General features: G+C 40.9%; 1 protein-coding gene and 1 pseudogene across 2 annotated transcripts in view; both read left to right on the plus strand.

The window, feature by feature from the left end:
- Positions 1 to 21,910, plus strand: part of LOC114667157 (zinc finger protein 208-like) — a 193,266-nt pseudogene that overhangs the window by 133,469 nt on the left and 37,887 nt on the right.
- Positions 1 to 21,910, plus strand: part of LOC114665629 (gastrula zinc finger protein XlCGF26.1-like) — a 249,425-nt gene that overhangs the window by 98,365 nt on the left and 129,150 nt on the right. The window lies entirely within an intron of this gene.

The following is a 21,910-nucleotide window of genomic DNA, read 5'->3' on the forward strand; positions in this document are numbered from 1 at the left end:
AGCAAGCGAGCTGGAGTTGGGAAGGAGTGTGACAGAGCTGCTAGGAGGAGAGGAGGAGAATTATTGTGTTCAGTATTGTGTGATTATTATAGTTATCTGTTTGTTGTGGTGGAGGTGCTTTGGGGCACTTTAAAGAAGAAAATTAAAATACTTCTGGGTTCTTTTAAACCTGTGTTTGCATCTGTCTGTTGGGTTTCACGGGGCAACAGCACGCTCAAGCGTCCATTTATTGACTAATATAATATATAATATAAACACACACACACACACACACAAGTAGATCTTTATTCATCTGCCTCCCTATTTTCTGGTCCTTCACTAATCCAGCATCAATTTCAAAATTCCCAGGCCACTTTTTAATGTTAAAATTTCCAAGCCACCACACCCACCTGCTGTGCTGCTTTGGTGGCTCTACATCTGTTTACTGGCATGATGTGTGAGATTTTTAATTTTGTTTTTCTGTTTAACATTTATGCACTTACATATTACATGACTATGAAATACATGGAACTAAAGCTAAATATGGCCAGGCCGGAAACGTGTAGCATTTTTAAGTGGATAAATTAGATAAAATAAAATGAACAAACCTTTGTAAAGGTTTTCCTGTATGTATGTGTGTGTGTATAGTATATACTCTACACCTTAATAAATGGATGTGTATTTGTGTATCTGTGTGTCCGTCCAGTAGCTACGTTTCTAATTCCAACAGATGGAGTATCACAAAGCTTTGTACTAATAAACTGCATTGCATTTTTCGTTTCAGCAGATGGTGCATCTCAGCCATTCACACTGCTTTCACGAATCCCATACCAAATGGCACATGAGAGACAAATGCGTTGCACTGCATTACTATTTTATTACAAAATACATTCCAGTAGACTGTACACTGCAAACAATGCTAATTTCTTTGTGGATTACTTAAATTACAACCCATCTTACACAAATAGCACAGCTAGTATATGCTGTATATAAAATGACAAAATGTCCAGCCTCTATCCATTCTTGGAGGTGATGTCGTTTGCAGTCCACAAGTGGTTGGGAACGATCGATGAACAAAGGCAGCAAGACGCACTGTATTGAAAATAGACAGACTTACCACTGTATGCGTGTTTACAGAAACAGGCATTTTGCTATGCTAGTGTAAATAAATATGGTGAATAAAACTACAGTTAATAAAAGTAATTTAATATAAACAGACAAAAGAAAACATACAGATTTGTTGAGATGTAAATTACAAATGGAAAAAGCAAACAGAAATTCACACTCAACCTAATGCTCATATACCAAGGGTGTAAAAGAAAGTGACACCAAAATAAAACTTCAAATGTTACCAGCAAGTGACAAGCCACAGTAGTTTAACACTAGAATTACCAGAGTCTACAAAAAAACTCGTAGATCCAGCCCACCTTAAAACCATTCACAGCTCTCTTTTGTCTTCTAAATGTGCCGATTAAGAGGAGCAGCGAGCAGCCGGCTATTCCATCCCCCACCATCGCAGAACGTTCACTAAGTTTTCCCAGCTCTTGCCTTGTTTGATTATCTGGGAGTGACTGAACTGCTAGAGTTTTAGTGTGGAAATAATAGATCGCTATTTGAAATACACACAGTTCATGTGTGTTCCATTTCTACAGCAATCTGTGTAAACACATTTTTAAAACAGAAACGTTTTTCATATTTTAGTAGTAAATGACAAAATGTAGGCATAAACTATATAATGTATGAAGCCTGAAGTCCAAAGATCAAGTAAAAACACTTCCACAAAAGGTTCAAGACTGATACAATAGCTTCCGTAGCGTAGCGGTAAGATTTGCTGATTTGTAACTGAGAGTCCCCGGTTCGATCCCCACTCACTCCTATATTTGCCGTTTTCAGTAGTGAGCTCCTCTTTTTGTTAATATTATACAGTACACACATACATTTGGTTTGCGTCTGTAACACACGGTGTGCATTTATAGGACTTGTAAAAGTTACCCTTTTTTTTTTTACTTCTCTCTAAATTACGATCACGATACATACTACCCCCCCCCCACCAGGGATCTACGCTGTTATTTTTTATTTGAAACGGAATAACTGGAGATGTGAATGGTGTTTTGAGACAATGGAACTGGACATTCTCTCATCTGGAGGGATAAAAGCTGACACACAAACGCTGGCGAATCTGCCTTCTTCGTATCTCACCGTCACTTGATTTTTTTATTCGGTTTTATTGAGTGTTCCTGCTCATGCTGACTTAGAGTGCACCTTATGGTGAATGATGTCAAAACAACAAAAAAACACAGACGTAGTTATATATGATATTTGGAATTATTCGTTTTATGACCTGTATAGTACATTTCGGAAAACTTTGTGGCACGGATGCAACATTATTCATATTATTCATATTCATTCGCATAACATCTTGCGTTTTGTAATCAGTGAATGCGTATTTTTTTTCCCGATCTTGCCAGTCCCCACATGTTGCTGTACGCCATTTCTTTTGTACTCCAGGACATGCAGAGGATAGAATAGTACAGAGCAGTAAGTTCAGCGCTCTATGCAATCATCAGATTCAAATGTTAACTGTTCACACACACACGCAAGGATAGTCTTTCCTACATTTACAACGTGTGTACCTGTTACAATGTACACGCTTCTCTCTATGCTGTGGTTCCTATTACACACCTGAAAGAAAGAGACAATATATGTGAAAACATCATCGCACTAATGCAATATTATTTGAAAACGAACAGCGTCAGATCGGGTGTGGATTTATGTTGGCGCTATTACTGAAAGAAAAAAAGATCAACATATGCGTTGATCCAGCAGAACTGAATAAGCTCACGCGCTCGTTAACTTTAAAATGTCGATCGCGGTTATTTCTGTTGGTTAATTCATGCTTTTTTACTTAGAGTCAGAACAGGAGCTTATTCAGCGTATTCAGCTTCTGATCTGACTCAAACAGTGCCAGTATAACTTCACACCCAACCTGACGCTGTTCGTTTTCAAATAATATTGCATTACTTCGACGATGTTGATTGGTCTCTTCGCGTCATAAAATGATTTCTTCAAAACGTCACATATATTTGTCTCTTTCTTTTTTTAAAATGTGCGTTGTAGCACTCAGCAACTGGCCACCTGCATGTTCTTGCGCACACTGAATAAGACAGCGCTATATGCAATCATCAGATTCAAATGTTAACAGTTATATAGCACGGAATGGAAATCAGCAGTTCTTAGCATTCCACCACGCAAGGTGTCATATCAACCGCCTACTGTAACTTGGTTTCTGTTTTCTTCGGTTATAGTCTTGAATAAAAGTGCACTTGTTTTGTTATACTTGTACATCAACATATGTTCCTGTGTTTGAGCTACATGGGCATACTCAAAAAATACGCGTGTAATGCCACGAAAAGTGCATGCAGACACTTCAGTTCGCAAGCATTGGTACGACAATGCAGTCACAAGTACACTGCGGAACTTTAGCGCGTCTTTATGTGAAAACATCAGTGTCAGATGGGGAGTGTCTGATGATTGCATATAGCGCTGAAGTGACTGCTCTTTACTATGCTTTCCTCTGCATGTCCTGGAGTACAAAAGAAACAGCATACAGCAACACGTGGGGACTGGCAATACTGGGGGAAAAAAACACGCGGTCGTATGTATCGTGATACACTGCAGAGCTATAGCGCGTCTTTATGTGAAAACAGCAGTGTCAGATGGGGTAGGGAAGGATCCTGAACGCGACTGAGACAATGAAAAGTGAATTTAAAAAAAAAATAAAGCTAACCTTTACAAATATCATAAATTACACTGGCTGTTACAGACTGAAATCAAATGTATCTTTTTATTCTAAAATAGTGAAAATAAGAACACTTCTCAAAAGGGAGTTGTGCAGGATTGAACTCATGACCTTGTGATTCCCAGTCAGCGACTGATACTGTTGCGCCACAGAAGCAGTGATAGCTAATGCGTGTCAATGTCACACACTAAGGCGGCTTTTTTTGGCGGTGGCTTTTTTTTTTGTACCTTTTGTGAAAGTGTTTCTTTGATATTTGGACTTCAGGCTTCATACATTATATAGTGTTTGCCTACATTTTGTCATTTGTTACTAGAATATAAAAAACGTTTCTGTTTTAACAATGTGTTTACACAGATTACTGCAGAAACGCAACACACATGAAATGCGTGTGTTCCAAATAGCGATTTATTATTTCTACTCTAAAACTCCACTCACTCCCAGATAATCAATCAAGGCATGAGCTGGGAAAAGCTTGTTTACGTTCTAAGTCGGTGGGGGGATGGAATAGCCGGCTGCTGGCAGCTTGTCTTTATCAGTACATTTAGATGACAAAAGACGCTGGTGGAGAGGTGAGAACGGTTTTAAGAAGCGATTTAAGGTGGGCCAGATCTACAAGTTTTTTCGTAGGCTCTGGTAATTCTAATGTTAAAAGCCAGTGAACAGTCAAAACCTGAGGAAATGGCAGCCGACAACAACCACTGCGAAGAAGAAACAGAAAACGCATCACTCTGTGATAATCCTGTTGTAGCACAGCAGGCCTACCAGTCCAGTGTTTGCAGAAAAGATCTCATCAGCAGCTTTAAATACCAACCAGCCAGACACCCCTCTAACAAAGTTTTGTGTTTTCACTGTGCCCGTATTTTATTTTGCTACGTGTTACATGAAGACATGAAGTGTTTTCAATGTTTAGGTGTTGTAGTGACATTTGGGGAAGTTGTTTGAGGGTCTTGGAATTTTCTAAGAACGACTTCTTAATTAACAATTGAAGACCATGACATGGAGGCTTCCTCTGTCTGAAAACTCAGTGTCAGATGTTTTCTAAAACAGTTTATATTTTCATAACAGTCAATAGCTGTATTTTGTTTCCACTAAGTTGTCACAGAAATTCATTTCATGTACTGTATTTTAATTTACATTAATAATAGATTAAACAAATCTGGTGGTTTGCCATATTACATTATTAATATTAAACACTGATCGAGTCCATCTCTGTAATGGCGGTGCAGTGAAGGATGTCATAGAAGCTCGAGTCAGGTTAGTTACAGTGGGTATAGAAAAGAACCCCCTGATCCCACTCCACTTCAGAAAATTCACACTTCAATGCTTTTTACCCTGAAATGAAAACACTGATGAAAAATTTTTCTCCAACTGTATTTAATCCATACATCTTCTAACATCCAAGTGAACGATATAATGGCAACAGTCCAGAAAAAAATCAAAAATCAAATTCACTCAGATGGTTAAAGGATCAGCCCCCATGTCAGTACTTTGTGGGACCACCTTTAGCTTTAATTCCAGAATTGAGTCTGTTGGGCTCCATCTCTACCAACTTTGCACATCTCGACTCAGCCGTAGTTGCCCACTCGTCTTCACAGAACTGTTCAAGCTCAGTCAGATTGTATAGTGACCACTAGACTGCTGTCTTCACGTCATGCCACAGATTTTCAGTCGGGTTTAAGTCTCGGCTCTGACTCGGCCACACAGGGACATTCACCTTTTTCCTCCTTCCTCCACTGTGTGGTTAACTTTGCTGTGTTGTTTGGGTCTTTATCATGTTAGAAGGTGAACCTTCTTCCCTTTTGACAACTTTCTGGCAGAGGACAGCAGGTTTTCCTCACCCATTTTTCCTTCTATCTTGACAAGAGCCCCGGTCTCTTAGAGAACCATGAACCCCTCCATGCTTTACTGTAGATTTGGTGTTCCTCGGATGGTGATCTTTTTTTGTTTTCTGCCAGGTGTACCATTTGGTGTTGAGGCCATATACTTCGATTTGGGTCTCATTTGACCATAACACCTTTTTCAGTTTGGCCTCGGATTCTTCAAGGTGTATTTAGGCAAAGCTCAATCGAGACTTGATGTGGCCTTTCGTGAGGAGCGGCTTTTATTCTTGCAACCCTCCCATACAAGCCACATTTGTGATATTATTGTCAGATACACACAATGGTCACACTTTGTCATAAAGTCCTGTAACTGCTTCAAAGTTGCCATCTTGTTAGCCAGTTTGGAGGGTCGTCCTGTTCCGGGAGGGTCGTAGTGGTACCAAACACTTTCCACTTCTTGATTATGAACTTCTCTGTGTGCTCCTAGGGATTGATGAAGCCTTTGAGTTTATTTTTCTATCCATCTCCTGACTTGTGCCTGTGCACAACTTTATCCCTTAGATCTTCTGACAGTGCCTGGCCACCCAGAGTTAATTGTTGGCTTTCAGTTGCACTTCCAAGCACTGGGATGGTCCAGAACTAGCTGAACAAATTGGAATGATTACAGCTGATCACCGGTGGGAGCCAATTAGCTTGGTGTGCGACGGAGAAGGAGATTAGTTACACCTGACTGAGTCTACAAGGACTTTTTAGGAGGGGCTGATCCTTTAACCATCTCAGAAACAATTTAGAAAAAAAAAAGAATCACTATTATATGTTTTTACTTGGCTGTTACAAGTTGTTTTGAGTAAATACAGTCAGTCAGTCAGTCATCGTCCAACCCGCTATATTCTAACACAGGCTCACGGGGGTCTGCTGGAGCCAATCGCAGCCAACACAGGGCGCAAGGAAGGAACAAACCCTGGGCAGGGTGCCAGCCCACAGCAGGGAACACAAACCCACACACCAAGCACACACTAGGGACAATTGAGGATCGCCAATACACCTAACCTGCATGTCTTTGGAGTGTGGGAGGAAATTGAGTAAATACAGATGGAGAAATATTTTTTAGTTGTGTCTTTTCTTCAGGCTGCTAAACAACAAAATGTGAATATTTTGGAGGATGTGATTCTTTTCTATACCCACTGTAGCTTTGTTACAGTTAAACAGAACAAACCCCTTTGAAATGTGTGGTGGGAACAAAGGGTTTGATAAAATCAATGACTACAATCAAACAGTGAGATTGGCTCAGGAGGCAACTAACTGGGTGAGTGGCTCCATTTTAATATTTTTTTCTTCTTTATCAGTTACCATGGAAAGGTTTTTGTCCAACCTCCGCCGAGTAAGTAAGCCTCATCAGCGACAGTGTCAGCCTAAGCTAGCAAATCCATTATTTCACCTGCTTGTCATCTTCTGTTGCAGGCAGCGTGTTCTACCAGATTTACGTTCTTCTTTTATTCTAACTATCTTGACATGCGTCTGTTTCTTAACACAATCCTTAGGCCCTCCTTACATTAAAAAAACATAACACAATTCTGGGACCTAAACAGTACATCTGTGTTTAATTCAAGTAGTGAATACTGCTGACTGGGATTGATTCCATCATTTAGGTCAGCAGGATTCACAGCTTGAATTAAACACGCAGACGTACTGTTTGGGTCCCAGAATTCTGTTGGGGTAACAGACAAGACCCCACTTAGAGGAGGTCTGCACCAGGGATCTTCTTGAAGTCCTTAAGTCTTTGATCTGATTATGGATGTGCTGAGTCATGAGATAAAAGATCAATCCCCCCCAGTGTATGCTTTTTGCTGAAGGCATTGTTTTGTGTAACAATAGAAAGGAGGAAGTTAGAAAAATGGAGAAGGGCTTTGGGAAAATAAGATTGGAGATATCTTGGAAGAAGACAGAATATATGAGGTTTAATGATTATCAGAATTCAGAGGTTAGCTTGCAGGGAGAGCTATTGAAAAGAGTTTAAATATCTAGGATGAGTGGTAGCCCAAGATGAAGAATTAGATACAGAGATAACTCATAGAATGCAGTGTGGATGAACACATGGATGAAGGTATCAGGAGTGTTGTGTGATTAAAGAAGAAGGTGAAGGTTAAACTTAAGGTAGTGGTAAGACCAGCAATGAGGTGTGGAGCTGAGACATGGTGGGCAGTAAAGGGAGCTCAGAAGAATTAGTTAGTTGTGAATGAGTTGAGAATGTTGAGATGGATGTGTGGAGTTACAAACAAAGGACAGAATAAGAAATGAGGCAATCGGGTGTGCAACAAAAACGGGAGAGAAATCTACCAAAATGCAGGAAAGGAGGTTGAAATGGTATGTACATGTGATGAGGAGCGACCATGAATATGTGGGGTAAAAAAACGACAAAGCAAGGAAGGCCAAAGCAGAGGTGGATGAATAAAGTAAAAGAAGATGTGAAGTAGAAGGGACTAACTGCAGGACTGAGCTGTTTGGAGACGTTTGATCAAACATATCAACATCACACAGAAGTGGGAAAAGATGAAGAAGAAAAGAGAATACTGCTGACCCCCAACTGTGTGAGGTGGTCTTCTCCTCCAGTCTATTTGGCCTTCACTCCAAAAGTTTTTTTTCCATCTGAGTATTTGATATGCAGAGAGTTACTGTTGTTGTTAATGTTTTAAAAAAATCTGGCTTGATGTAAGCCTCAACTGAGAGGAATGTTGTGAAATGAAATGTAAATGTTATTAGATCTGAATGACCCACTATTGATTGAATTAAATCGTTTTCCTTTTTTTCCACAGAGAGATAGAAAAAGCTGCTGTTCAGATTACATCTAAATGGATATTAAAAAGGAGACGTATGAGGCTGACATAAATACCAGAGAAATAATGGCTGTAAGTATTAAGAAGGAGGAGTGTGAGTGGGAGTCCATCCACCCTCAACAGGAGAGTCTCTGCATTAAGGAGGAGCAGGACTGTGAGACAGGGTTAGTGAACATTAAAGAAGAGGCTGAAGAGACGTCTGTCAGCATTGAGACAAACATTTGTAAAAGTGTGCAGAATGTCAAGGAAGAGGACCATCAGTGTAGGGGTGAAAATGAAGCAGTGACCGGGTTAGTCTCCTCTCACAGCAGACCGTGTGCATCATCAGAGCCTTCAATCCTGGTGAAGTCTGAATCGTCACAGCCTGACACAAAGAAGACTGAAGACCCTTCATCTGTTAGAATTGAGGAAGATGAGCTGCCAACTACAAATCAGGCTGAAAAGAGTAAGTGAAACTTAAAAGCTTTAGGGTTGGGGGATTATGGACCTGAAAGGGAGGTCTTGTAATTTTTATGAGAAGCACTCAAATGTAATTAAAGGGGTATGTTACATTCTGTGTTTAATGTCCTTTGACAGTTCATCTCTGTTAATGTTGTAAAGTTTAGCAACTTGCTGCTCTTGCATTGTAGCTGTAAATTTGTTCAAACACTCCAAGCCTGTCCTCAGTAAAAATGTTGCACAAAAGTAGAATTGTAAGGAAAAGTTGGTGAAGTCTTTGAAATTCCCTAATTTCTCATAACAGTGCAGTCCCATTAACAGACAAACACAATCACTTTAAACTAATAACACACAATGGACATCAAAGCGCTAAATAACCTGACAAATGTTAGTCTTCTTAATGGCTTCTCCACTACGACTCCTTCTCATAATGTGTACTCTCGATTTTCTGACCTCCCATTGTGTGTTCAATCCTAACGTTTTTACTTCCTACATGTAATGCTTCACATTTACTGACATTAAATTTCGTTTGCCACAAACCAGCCCAAGCCAGTATGCTGTCCAAGTCCCTCTGTGATGAGTCGGTCGATTCCCGATTATCTGCTAATTCACCTCTCTTGGCATCATCTGCAAACTTAACCAGCTTATTACTTATAGTCCTATCTAAATCATTTATATTTATTTAAAATAGCAGCGGCCCTAGCACTGATCTCTGCTGGTCACCACTCTTAACATCTGCCAGTTCTGATGAGGTTCCTCACACCATCACCCTCTGCTTCCTGTGTCTGAGCCAATTCTGCACCCACCTAAAAACATCACCCTGAACTCCCACTTATTCTTCCCAACCTCTCATGTGGTACCTTATCAAATGCTTTCTGAAAGTCCACATAAATAATATCATAAGCTCCACTTTGATCGTATCCTTTTGTTGCATCCTCATAGAATTCCAGCATGTTAGTAAAACACGACCTCCCTCTTCTGAGCCCATGTTGACTGTTCCTAATAACTCCTGTCCTTGCCAGGTGGTTCTCAATCTTATCTTTAATAATTCCTTCCATTAATTTTCCTGTGATGCATGTTTAGGTTACTGGCTTATAGTTGCTTGGATCAGCCCAGTCACCCTTTTTATATACTGGGACGATATTTGCCATTTTCCAGTCCTTCGGAATCTCTCCAGTGCGCAGTGACTTCCTAAACATATGTGTCATGGTTTATATCTGTACTCACTAGCCTCCTTAAGAATTCGAGAGTAAATATTATCTGGTCCTGGTGATTTGTTTGAATTCAGCCTATTTAATCTGAGCAGCACTTCTCTCTCTACAATTGCCAAATCCTTCAGTACCTCCTTAGTAGTCCCTGTTACCTCTGCGAAGTTATCCACTTCTTCACTTGTGAAGATCTCAGAAAAATGTAAGTTTAGAGCATCTGCTATTTCATTGTCTGTATTTTTTAATTCCTCTTTACTATTCCTGATGCACTTGACCTCCTCCTTGACTGTTCTCTTTTACTACTAAAATACTGAAAGAATCTCTTAGGATCGTCTCTCTTATCTGCTATATTCCTCTCCAACTGTCTTTTTGCCTCCCTGATATCCTTCTTAATGGTTGTTTTCATGTTCTCATACGCTCTATGATTCATTTTGCAGTCATTAGTCTTATACGCCTTATAAATCTGTTTTTTTTTCTTTTGCAGCTTCTTTTTAACTCTCTATTAACTCACTGTGTTGTTTTTAAAATTTCCTGTTAATTCCAAATGTAGATATGTACAGTGGGTACGAAAGTATTCAGACCCCCTTCAATTTTTCATTCTTTGTCATATTGCAGCCATTTGCTAAAATCATTTAAATTAATTTTTTCCCTCATTAATGTACACACAGTACCCCATATTGACAGACAAAAAAAGAATTTTTGAAATTGTTGCAGATTTATTAAAAAAGAAAAACTGAAATATCACATGGTCCTAAGTATTCAGACCCTTTGCTCAGTATTTAGTAGAAGCACCCTTTTGAGCTAATACAGCCATGAGTCTTCTTGGGAAAGATGCAACAAGTTTTTCACACCTGGATTTGGGGATCCTCTGCCATTCCTCCTTGCAGATCCTCTCCAGTTCTGTCAGGTTGGATGGTAAACGTTGGTGGACAGCTATTTTTAGGTCTCTCCAGAGATGCTCAATTGGGTTTAAGTCAGGGCTCTGGCTGGGCCATTCAAGAACAGTCACAGAGTTGTTGTGAAGCCACTCCTTCTTTATTTTAGCTGTGTGCTTAGGGTCATTGTCTTGTTGGAAGGTAAACCTTCAGCCCAGTCTGAGGTCCTTAGCACTCTGGAGAAGGTTTTTGTCCAGGATATACCTGTACTTGGCTGCATTCATCTTTCCCTCAATTGCAACCAGTCGTCCTGTCCCTGCAGCTGAAAAACACCCCCACAGCATGATGCTGCCACCGCCATGCTTCACTGTGGGGACTGTATTGGACAAGTGATGAGCAGTGCCTAGTTGTCTCCACACATACTGCTTAGAATTAAGGCCAACTCCCGCATGGAGTTTGCTAAAAGACACCTGAAGGACTCTGAGATGGTGAGAAATAAGATTCTCTGGTCTGATGAGACCAAGATAGAACTTTTTGGCCTTAATTCTAAGCGGTATGTGTGGAGACAACCAGGCACTGCTCATCACTTGTCCAATACAGTCCCCACAGTGAAGCATGGTGGTGGCAGCATCATGCTGTGGGGGTGTTTTTCAGCTGCAGGGACAGGACGACTGGTTACAATCGAGGGAAAGATGAATGCGGCCAAGTACAGGGATATCCTGGACAAAAACCTTCTCCAGAGTGCTAAGGACCTCAGACTGGGCCGAAGGTTTACCTTCCAACAAGACAATGACCCTAAGCACACAGCTAAAATAACGAAGGAGTGGCTTCACAACAACTCTGTGACTGTTCTTGAATGGCCCAGCCAGAGCCCTGACTTAAACCCAATTGAGCATCTCTGGAGAGACCTAAAAATGGCTGTCCACCAACGTTTACCATCCAACCTGACAGAACTGGAGAGGATCTGCAAGGAGGAATGGCAGAGGATGCCCAAATCCAGGTGTGAAAAACTTGTTGCATCTTTCCCAAGAAGACTCATGGCTGTATTAGCTCAAAAGGGTGCTTCTACTAAATACTGAGCAAAGGGTCTGAATACTTAGGACCATGTGATATTTCAGTTTTTCTTTTTTAATAAATCTGCAACAATTTCAAAAATTCTTTTTTTTGTCTGTCAATATGGGGTGCTGTGTGTACATTATTGAGGGAAAAAATTAATTTAAATGATTTTAGCAAATGGCTGCAATATGACAAAGAGTGAAAAATTGAAGGGGGTCTGAATACTTTCCGTACCCACTGTATCTGTCCTAACCTATTCTACTGCTCCTCGACTTTTTCCACACTTAAAAGCTTTTCCCTGTCTGTCCTCCTTAGACTTTGGCACATCTGCTCAAAATTTGCCCTACCAAAGTTCAACTTAACAGTTTTAGTCTTTGCATCTGCACTCTTCCAAAGCACTGAGAATTGTATTATATTATGGTCATGTGACCCTAGTGGTCCAATCACCTCTACACCCTCAGTTCTATCCTGATTATTACAAAATACTAAATCCAGACAGGCTTCACCCCGTGTTGGTGCTTTAACATACTGTGTCAAAAAACAGTCACTGATTGCTTCTGAAACTCCTGCTCTTGTGCTGCACTATATTGGGCTATGATGCCAAACACAATGCATTGTTCTACAATAGGTGGACTTTGAAAAAAAGAAAAGAGAAAAAAATAAATAGATAACCGCAAAATGTCACAGGCTGATTAAAATCACAGCTCTTGAAATTTGAAAATGAAGTTCTGTGAAATGGTGATTTTCAGTGTGAAAGCAATTTATCGTACAGCTCTCCTCTTGCATGGGGCACCGGTACTAAACTTGTCTAAGAGGGGGTGCCAGACACAGAACAGTCCATGAGGGGCCTCATGACAGTCGCAACTCACCTGGCCTGTCTGTGGGAATCACTGATGAGCGCATGGTGGTCAGGTGGTCCGTGTTCACCAATCAGTCATAGTCTGACAAAAAGAAGTGGAGACATTCTGTGGGTTCACAAGGTGGAGGATGCGAATTGAGTACAATGGCAGTTGGGTATTTGCAGGAGTAGGATGTGTCTGTGTATACTAGAGAGAGAGAGAGAGAGAAGTTGGGAACAAGTTTTCTCTGTAAGTTGTGAGGATGCAGATTAACGTCATACCCTGGACAAAGTAATTGCAGGTTACTGCGTACAGAATCCCTTCATGAGTTTTGAGATTTGAACTGGCAACCTTCCGATTGCTGGTACATATCCCTAAATTCGGACCCATCACTCTGCCCCGCGTACTGTGGCTACTGGCACATGAACTGTTGCAAGTTTCAAGTCAGGTCTCTCAACATTCAGGGCCTGGTTAAACTCATTGAGACATCCCTTTTGTGATTTGTGGCCAATAAAAGAAATACATTGTTATTGTCTGTTGTTGCTGATGCTTCTCTGGTGTGAAGTTGGAGCTCCAGCTCTTAGATGGGGCTGAGAATACTGGCGACATTCAGTGGGTCTCGTCTATGCCCACGGCATTGGCTCAGAAACAAACTTCTCAATTAAATGTGAACTCGCTTTTAGTCTTGTGTTGTCTCACTGCTGAGTCTTTAGGTGGGTGGGTGTGTGGGTGCTGTGAAGGCCTTTCCTTGGTGATCACTTTGGTTTGATGCCTATAGTTTGAGTTTCTTCTAATGCATTTGACAGTTGTCTCATGGAAATTTCAAGAGGAGAACTTTCACCCGTGTGTGTATATGCCAAACAACTGTTCAAAGCATAAGGCCTTTTTAGAGACTTTGGATTTAGGACATGAATGGGTACCATCTACAGGCTCTATAGACCTACTGGGAGATGTCAGCAGTGCTTTTGGAAGGGCGGAGATGTATGAATGGATGTGACTTGAGGGAATGACCAGAATTTCAGCCTGGGTGGCGAAGTTTCATTGGTTTTCATTGCAGGTCATTCATTGTCCGTACCAAACACCAGGTTTGATCAGAGGGTTTGTCACAAGCATATCTTATACTTGAATACCCCGAGACAGTGGTAAGTGATTGACTGTAGTTGTGTTTTTTTACTCTGAGATCATATGTTTAGGACATTTGGGTAAAGAGAGGTGCTAAGTTGTCAACTCATCACCACATCACAGTGCTGTGATGATTCAGGAGGAAGACCCAAATGAGTATGGAAAGCCTATCTTCAGAATGACTCCAGGGGAGCTTCTCCAGCATTACAGCAGGTGACAGGGGTGTAGAGTCTAAATAGACCAAATTTGAGACCTCAATAATAATACCAGGACGCTGTGAGAAGCTCCGTCCAGACACTTGTTCATACCTGTCATGGTGGCAGACCTTGGAGTCACTGGAGGACACAAACAGCATGAAGCTCAGAAAATGGGCCTGTCATGTAATGTTAGAAGGAGAATCTGCTGCTGTGACTGAAATGAACCAAAAAGGGTGTCGGCCACCAGACAACTACAGAGAGAGTGCGCTACAGCGGCTTGTGTTAATGGCAGAGTTCAGTAGCTTTGTTCATTTACCTTTTTATTTCAATATATTTCTTCTTTAGTGCTCTTCACTGAGTAGACACTTGGAGTGCTTGATTTCAAACCAGCTAGAATACTATGACTGAATTAATCAAAAAGGCATCATTTACATACATGAACACACAAATGTCATGATATTTGTGGTAAGACGGAACATTTTGATTTGAAATGCATTAATTATTCATGACAGTACACATCCATTAACAATATAATGGGAAGAATAAATGTCACCGGAGTGTCCCCATGCTGACCAGTCCTGGTTTCATCTGCCACTGCCTATCAGAGCAGACACAAATAACTGTGGGACTTCTGATTTTCTCATCTTATTTTTTTCCAGACCACCGCAGCTGCTGTAGGCCTGTGCATTAATACACCACCTTGTTAATTTTTCTGTTTTCTGTAGTAATTTTAAAAAAGCTATTCAGACATATACTTTGGAGTCAAGTGTCTCCGGTCTAAGTGTGCAGCTCTGTTGGGACACATTCTGAATGTCATGTCTGACCTGAGTGTCAAATGCTCCACTGAGGTCTAGCAGAATTAATCTGCTGGTTTGTCCCAAGTCTGCTGCAGTAAGCAAATCATTAGTTACCCGAAGCAGAGCCAAGTCACAACTGTGTTGAGCTCTGAAACCAAACTGGAAGGGTCCCATCAGTTTATTAGCAGTTAAGTAATTGGTGAGTTGTGAAGCTTCCAATAAAAAAGGTAAATGAGAAACAGGCCAAAGACTGTCGGCCTCAAGACCAGACCTTTTTTTAACATTGTGGTTACAGGAGCGATGTTAGAAATGGCTTGCACAAAGCCCGTGTCATGTGATGTATTTGTTATTGTCATGACAGTCGGGATTATGGCACGAAAGCTGGACTTAAGAAATGGAGTCCAGGACACAAGGTGTCAGCCTCATCTTACAAAGCAGGTCATTAACAAATGAAGATGTGACTGCTGAAATTTTAGAAAAGGAGCTGAATAGATTGGGAAGACAGTGAAAGATATAAATAGATGATGGATTTCTGTTAGTTGAATTATTTATATCTCTTTAATTTTTTTACCAAAAATGTGAATGAATTTTTCATAGACTTCTCTAGAGGAGGTAATTGGGTCAGGTGCAGACTGAAGTAGTTTATTAATGACAGAGAACAAAACCCTCGGTTTATCATGGCTACTTTCTATTATTCTGCCATAACGTGTATTCTTGGCTGCATCTCTGTAAGCCCTTTGATGGTCAGAGAAAGCCTGGATGAGCACAGTGAAGCCAGTCTTACATGACATTCTCTCAAGGCCTCGACCAGCTGCTTTCATATATTTGTAATTCTGAGTTGTCGTATTTTTTGTAAAAATAGATCTATTTGTATGGAATGATGACACTAAATTCAATAAAATTTATAAAAAGTAATTCTGAGATGTGCCATGGAGCTGAACACCTGAAGGAAATCTTATCTTTTAAAGAAGTTGTTTTATGTAGTGCTGAATGAAGGGCTGAGTTATAGTAGTCAACAAGACTGTCTTGTGTGGAATGGAATTGGGGGAAGACAGAAGAAGTTCAGAAATGGAACTAGCAAGGATAGAGGGACAGATATCTTTAAGGTTTCTGTAAGAAATTTGATGTTTACGGGTGAGAGGAGGGAGAGGTCCTGGTGAGGGGACGCTGGCGCACGCATGTTGTTGCCGCTCCTCCCTGTAAACAACACTTCTCACAAAATTCGCCTAATTCTACACTTTCTTACGTTTGTTTTATTTCTTTTATTGTACGTATAGTTCGTGGATACAGCTGACTTGAATTGTATGGATTTGGCTTATATTTACAGATTTTATGGACTCTACTTTGACTGGGAATAGCTGAGTCTGTGGATCACGGGACGAGAACCTTCAAGCATTTCTTTGTGCCTGGCAATCTAGGACCTCGGGATGATCTGTCTCCGTGATTATATTTAATTCGCTTTGCTGATCTGCTCCCGTTTCATCTTATAGTACTATACGACTGGGAACTGATCTGATGTTCTTATTAACCTGGCTTTTGGCTCCGGGGCGATCACGCCTGAAATTACCAAGCGTTACATTTTGTGACTGTGTATTGGAACCTCCAACTCCTGCTACCTCCTCTTGCTATGCTTTCTGCTGATTGCTATGGCTGCTCACCTACGCTACCACACCCGCCTGTCCTACCGGTTCCACTCTGCTGTGCTGCTTCTCCACTGCTATTCAGATAAGTATTACTCAGCATCATGCTAAAATACTCTCATGACAAACTCCTTCTTATTAAACAGTTTGTCCAGAGCAAATGGTCTGACTGCAACATCCTAAAGGACGGCGGGTATTTTGCAGCGCCCGAAATATATACATCGCGGGTCAGGTCGCCGCCACCGCCGGGCTGCGAATGAAAAGACCACCGGCAGCATTTGCTCAGGAATACGCCGTCCTTCTCATGACCCTGGAAATAGAATTGTCAGTGTGCCAAATTTGCATTATGTGGGAATAAACCCTGATTGCGGCTCTGTGCAGAAAGAAGCCTCATTATGTAATATTGCACTGTTTAACTCGAGGTCTCTTAATGGCAAAGCATTGGTGTTGTCAGAACTCATCACTGACACCAAACTTGATATTCTGTGTCTAACGGAGACTTGGCAAAAACCAAACGAATTTGCGTCTCTCACAGAGGCGACTCCAATTGGTTTCACTTTCCACTCAGAGCCTCGCAGCTCAAGACATGGCAGCGGGCTGGCAGTAATTATCAGAGAAGACTTAAACGTTAAAAGAAACCCAATTGACTGCCCATTGTCTTTTGAGTGCCTGGCTCTTAAACTAACAACGGAATCAGGTCCTGTCTCACTCATTGTTCTTTATCGTTCCCCCAAAATACAATGCATCCTTCTTATCCGATCTGATTGAACTTTTGACCCACCTAAGCTCTTACTCTCAGAGAATTATCCTTCTTGGTGATTTCAACATCCATATTGACACCCCCACGTCTAAACTGAGGAATGAATTCCTGTCCTTACTGGACTGTTTTGACTTGACACAACATGTTGATTTTCCAACCCATTCTGGCGGTCATATATTGGACCTGATCTGCACTTCTGGACTATCTGTTGCCAACATTTACAGCACTGATTTGGGACTCTCTGACCATAAAGCAGTATTTTTCACTGTCTCATTACCTCTCCCACCTCTTACCTGTAAACGACAAATTTCTTACAGAAACCTTAAAAATATCTGTCCCTCTATCCTTTCTGGATCCATTTCTGATCTTTTACTGTCTGCACCTATTCCATCAACACTAGATAGTTTTGTTCACCACTATAACACAGCCCTTCACTCAGCATTAGATAAAACAGCTCCTTTAAAACATAAGGAGGTTTCCTTTAAACGTTCAGCTCCTTGGTATAACTCAGAATTGCGATCTATGAAAGCAGCTGGCCGACGCCTTGAGAGAATGTCACGTAAGACTGGCCTCACCGTGCACATCCAGGCTTTCTCTGACCACCAAAGAGCTTACAGAGAAGCACTAACTTCTGCCAAGAACACCCATTATGGCAGAATAATAGAAAGTGGCCATGAAAACCCAAGGGTTTTGTTCTCTGTAGTTAATAAACTACTCGAACCCGCATCTGGTCCAACTACCTCTTCTACTGAAGTCTGTGAGGAATTCCTCCACTTTTTCCGTAACAAAATTAAAGATCTAAATAATTCAACTAACATAAATACATCATCTGTTTATATCTCTCCCTGTTTTCCCACTCCATCCAGCTCCTTCTCTAAGTTCTCACCAGTCACATCTGCGTTTGTTAATAACCTGCTTTGTAAGATGAGGCCGACTACTTGTGTACTGGACCCCATCCCCACCACACTACTTAAATCCTGCCTTCATGCCATAATCCCGACTGTTACAACAATAATAAACTCATCCCTTGACACTGGCTCCGTGCCGCTCACTTTTAAAATTGCTTCTGTAACCCCAATGTTAAAAAAAAGTCTGGCCTTGATGCTGACAATCTTAACAATTTCCGGCCTATTTCCCACTTACCTTTCCTGTCAAAAGTTCTTGAGCGTGTTGTAGCTTCCCAACTCACCAATTACCTAACCTCTAATAATTTGATGGAACCCTTTCAGTCTGGTTTCAGGGCGCGGCACAGCTGTGAAACTGCTCTGCTACGGGTAACCAATGATTTGCTTATGGCAGCAGACTCTGGACAAACCAGCATATTAATTCTGTTAGACCTCAGTGCAGCATTTGACACTGTCAGACATGACATCCTACTGTTCAGAATGGAGAACATGCTGGGTATCTCTGGCACTGCCCTCCAGTGGTTCAAGTCCTATCTGACTGATAGGCAAGAGTTTGTTAGTCTTGGCAACAGCAGATCCAGCTCAGCGCCAGTCACACAAGGAGTCCCTCAGGGCTCTGTCCTCGGTCCTCTGCTTTTCTGTATTTATATGCTTCCCCTTGGCCATATTATCCGTAGTTATGGATTGGGTTATCATTTTTATGCAGATGATACTCAGCTCTACTTCAATGTTAAAAGTGGAACTTCATCAGAGCTTTCTCAGCTCACAACCTGCCTTAGTGAAATTAAAACCTGGATGGAGCAGAACTCTTTAAAATTAAATTGCAATAAAACTGAACTCCTGCAAATTGGGACTAAAATGCAACTTAATAAAATGAGCTCCTTCCCAGTCCATCTTGGCAGTGATCTCATCAGACCTGCCTCTACTGTAAAAAATCTTGGTGTCATTTTTGACTCCTCCCTCACTTATTCCGCCCACATAAATCACATTAAGAAACTTTCTTACTTTCACCTCCGTAACATATCCCGTGTTCGCTCCTTCCTCTCCTTCTCTAATGCTGAGAAACTTGTCCATGCTTTTATCACATCCCGCATCGATTATTGTAATTCCCTACTGGCAGGTGCCCCTTCTAATCTTATATCACAGCTCCAGCTTATTCAAAACTCAGCTGCAAGAGTCCTTACTCGAGCCAGCAGCAGCGAGCACATCACACCCATCCTGCTCCGCCTTCACTGGCTCCCTGTGTCCTACAGAATCGAATATAAAATCCTACTAATAACCTACAAAGCTTTAAATAACCTCGCGCCAAACTACATCAGTGACCTTCTCCATCACTATGTGCCTGCCCGCCCACTAAGGTCCTCTGATTCTGGTAATCTTGTTGTGCCCGTCACTAATCTACACTCCATGGGTGACAGGGCCTTCAGCTGTATAGCGCCCAGACTCTGGAATGACCTACCAAAATTAATCAGGTCAGCTGACTCCATGAATTCTTTTAAAAAACAACTCAAAACTCATCTGTTCAGGAAGGCTTTTAGCTCTACTTGACTTTATTACCTTTCTCTCAGTTTACTTCTCTGTCAAGATGCTCATGTAACCTGTATGTGTGTGCGAGACCATCAATTATGTTGTCTGTTTTTTTTTTTTCAGAATTTACTGTCTTAATCTTCTTTGTTTATTTATCTGGTTTGTACAATGCTATATACTGTATATTCTGCCATTCTTTATTTATTCTGTAAGTGCCTTGAGCATGGGAAAGGCGCTATATAAATAAAATGTATTATTATTATTATTATTAAAAGTACTTGTTTATGGTCAGAGTCCAAAATCACTACTGTGTTACCAACAGATAAGACAGATATGCAGATCAGGTCTAATATGTTACCACCAGAGTGGGTAGGAAAATCAACTTGTTGCACCAGATCAGTACAGTCCAGCAAGGACAGGAATTCATTTCTCAGTTTACATGTAAGAGTGTCAATATGGATGTTAACATGACCAAGAAGAATAACCGTCTGAGACAGGGATCTTTAGTGGGTTAGTAGTTCAGACAGATCAGATAAGAAAGACCCATTGTATTTTGGGGGACAATAGAAAACAACACCTTAAGATTGGGCCTGATTTCGTTATTACTTTAAGAGCAAGACACTCAAAAGACAATGGGCCGTCGGTTGAGATTTTTTTTATTGTTTAACTCGGATTTAACAATTACTGTGACCCCTCTGCCATTTCTTGAATTGCAAACCGCTGTGAAGTAAACATATATGGATGGTGAGGCGTAAATTTGTTTAGTTTTTGCCAAGTTTCTGTTAAGCATAGCATATCAAGGTTGGAGTCTGTAAAGAATTCTGATACCACTAATGCTATGCCATTAAGAGATCTTGTGTCAAACAATGAAATACTATCTGATGTAGGTTTGTTGTGCACAGATCCATTTTAGCATATTGCAAATTTGGCACACTGACACTCTTATTTCGAAAACTATTAGTAGGACGGCGTTTTCCTGAACAAATTCTGCTAGTGAATTTATCACTGTCAGCCCAGCAGTGGTGACGACCTGACATGCAATGTAAATATTTTGGGTGCCGCACAATACCAGTGTCTTTTAGGACCTTTCAGTTTGACCATTTGCTCTGGACAAACTGTTTAATATGCTGGAGTTTATCACGAGAGTACATCAGCATAGTAGAAATCCAATACATATCTGGCAGCAGTAGATCACACTTAAGCAGTGCAGCACAGCTGAGAAGGTGAGGCGGTGGGGTGGCACAGATGAGTGGGAGCATAGGTTGTAGTAGAAGTCGAAAGAAAGACTGATGTCATTGGAGGATTCATCCATTAAAAAAGTGGGAGATATTATAAGATGTGCATGAAGATACTTACCACAATTGAGAGGGTCCAGCATGTAACCATATACATACAATAGTAGGTATTATGTGTGATCGCCTTGGCCCCGCAGCTCCGGTGGGTGTGAACATCAGATCATTCCTCCAGTTTAAGCACAGATAGTAGACATCGACAGCAATCCAGTAAATCCATTTTAATTAAGGAAACGGAACATTCTCGGTTCCTAAATCTCCATGATGCAAAGAAAAAAGTTCACAAATCAGGCAGGAGCGGGCAGTCAAAAAAAAGTTTTGCCCAGTGAACCAGAAAAAAGATTCCAGTAAGTTGTCCCTGAGGCTGCAAACTCTGTTTTGGCAAAGTCTTTAAAAATAAATCCAAATTCAATACAGAAGGTACTCAGTTACATCCATCAAGTATACATACAGTAAGAGAAAGTGAAAGAAATGCAAAGAATGCAAGGTTCATTGCGAATTTTAACAAAAAGTGTTGTTAACAGGGAGGAACGGCAACAACATGCATGTGCCAGCACTCCCTCCACTGTTCTGCATAGCATCCTGTCTTGCCTAACAAGCTCTCTTCAATAACGTGTTAACTGAAAATTATCACTTTTTGCGTCAATTAATTCCAAGAAATTAGAACAACATATAATTTCTAATAATATTTCAAGACTATGATGTCAAAATGGTAAGGCTCTTCTGTAATGTAATAGCAAAATATGGATGTTAGTGTTGTCAGTTGGTTTCCTCAGATGTGACCCATTTAGTTTACTTTCTTCAACCTCTTGGCTTCAGTCA

The sequence above is a fragment of the Erpetoichthys calabaricus genome, chromosome 1 (genome assembly GCF_900747795.2).
Source record: "Erpetoichthys calabaricus chromosome 1, fErpCal1.3, whole genome shotgun sequence".
Classification (NCBI taxonomy): domain Eukaryota; kingdom Metazoa; phylum Chordata; class Cladistia; order Polypteriformes; family Polypteridae; genus Erpetoichthys; species Erpetoichthys calabaricus.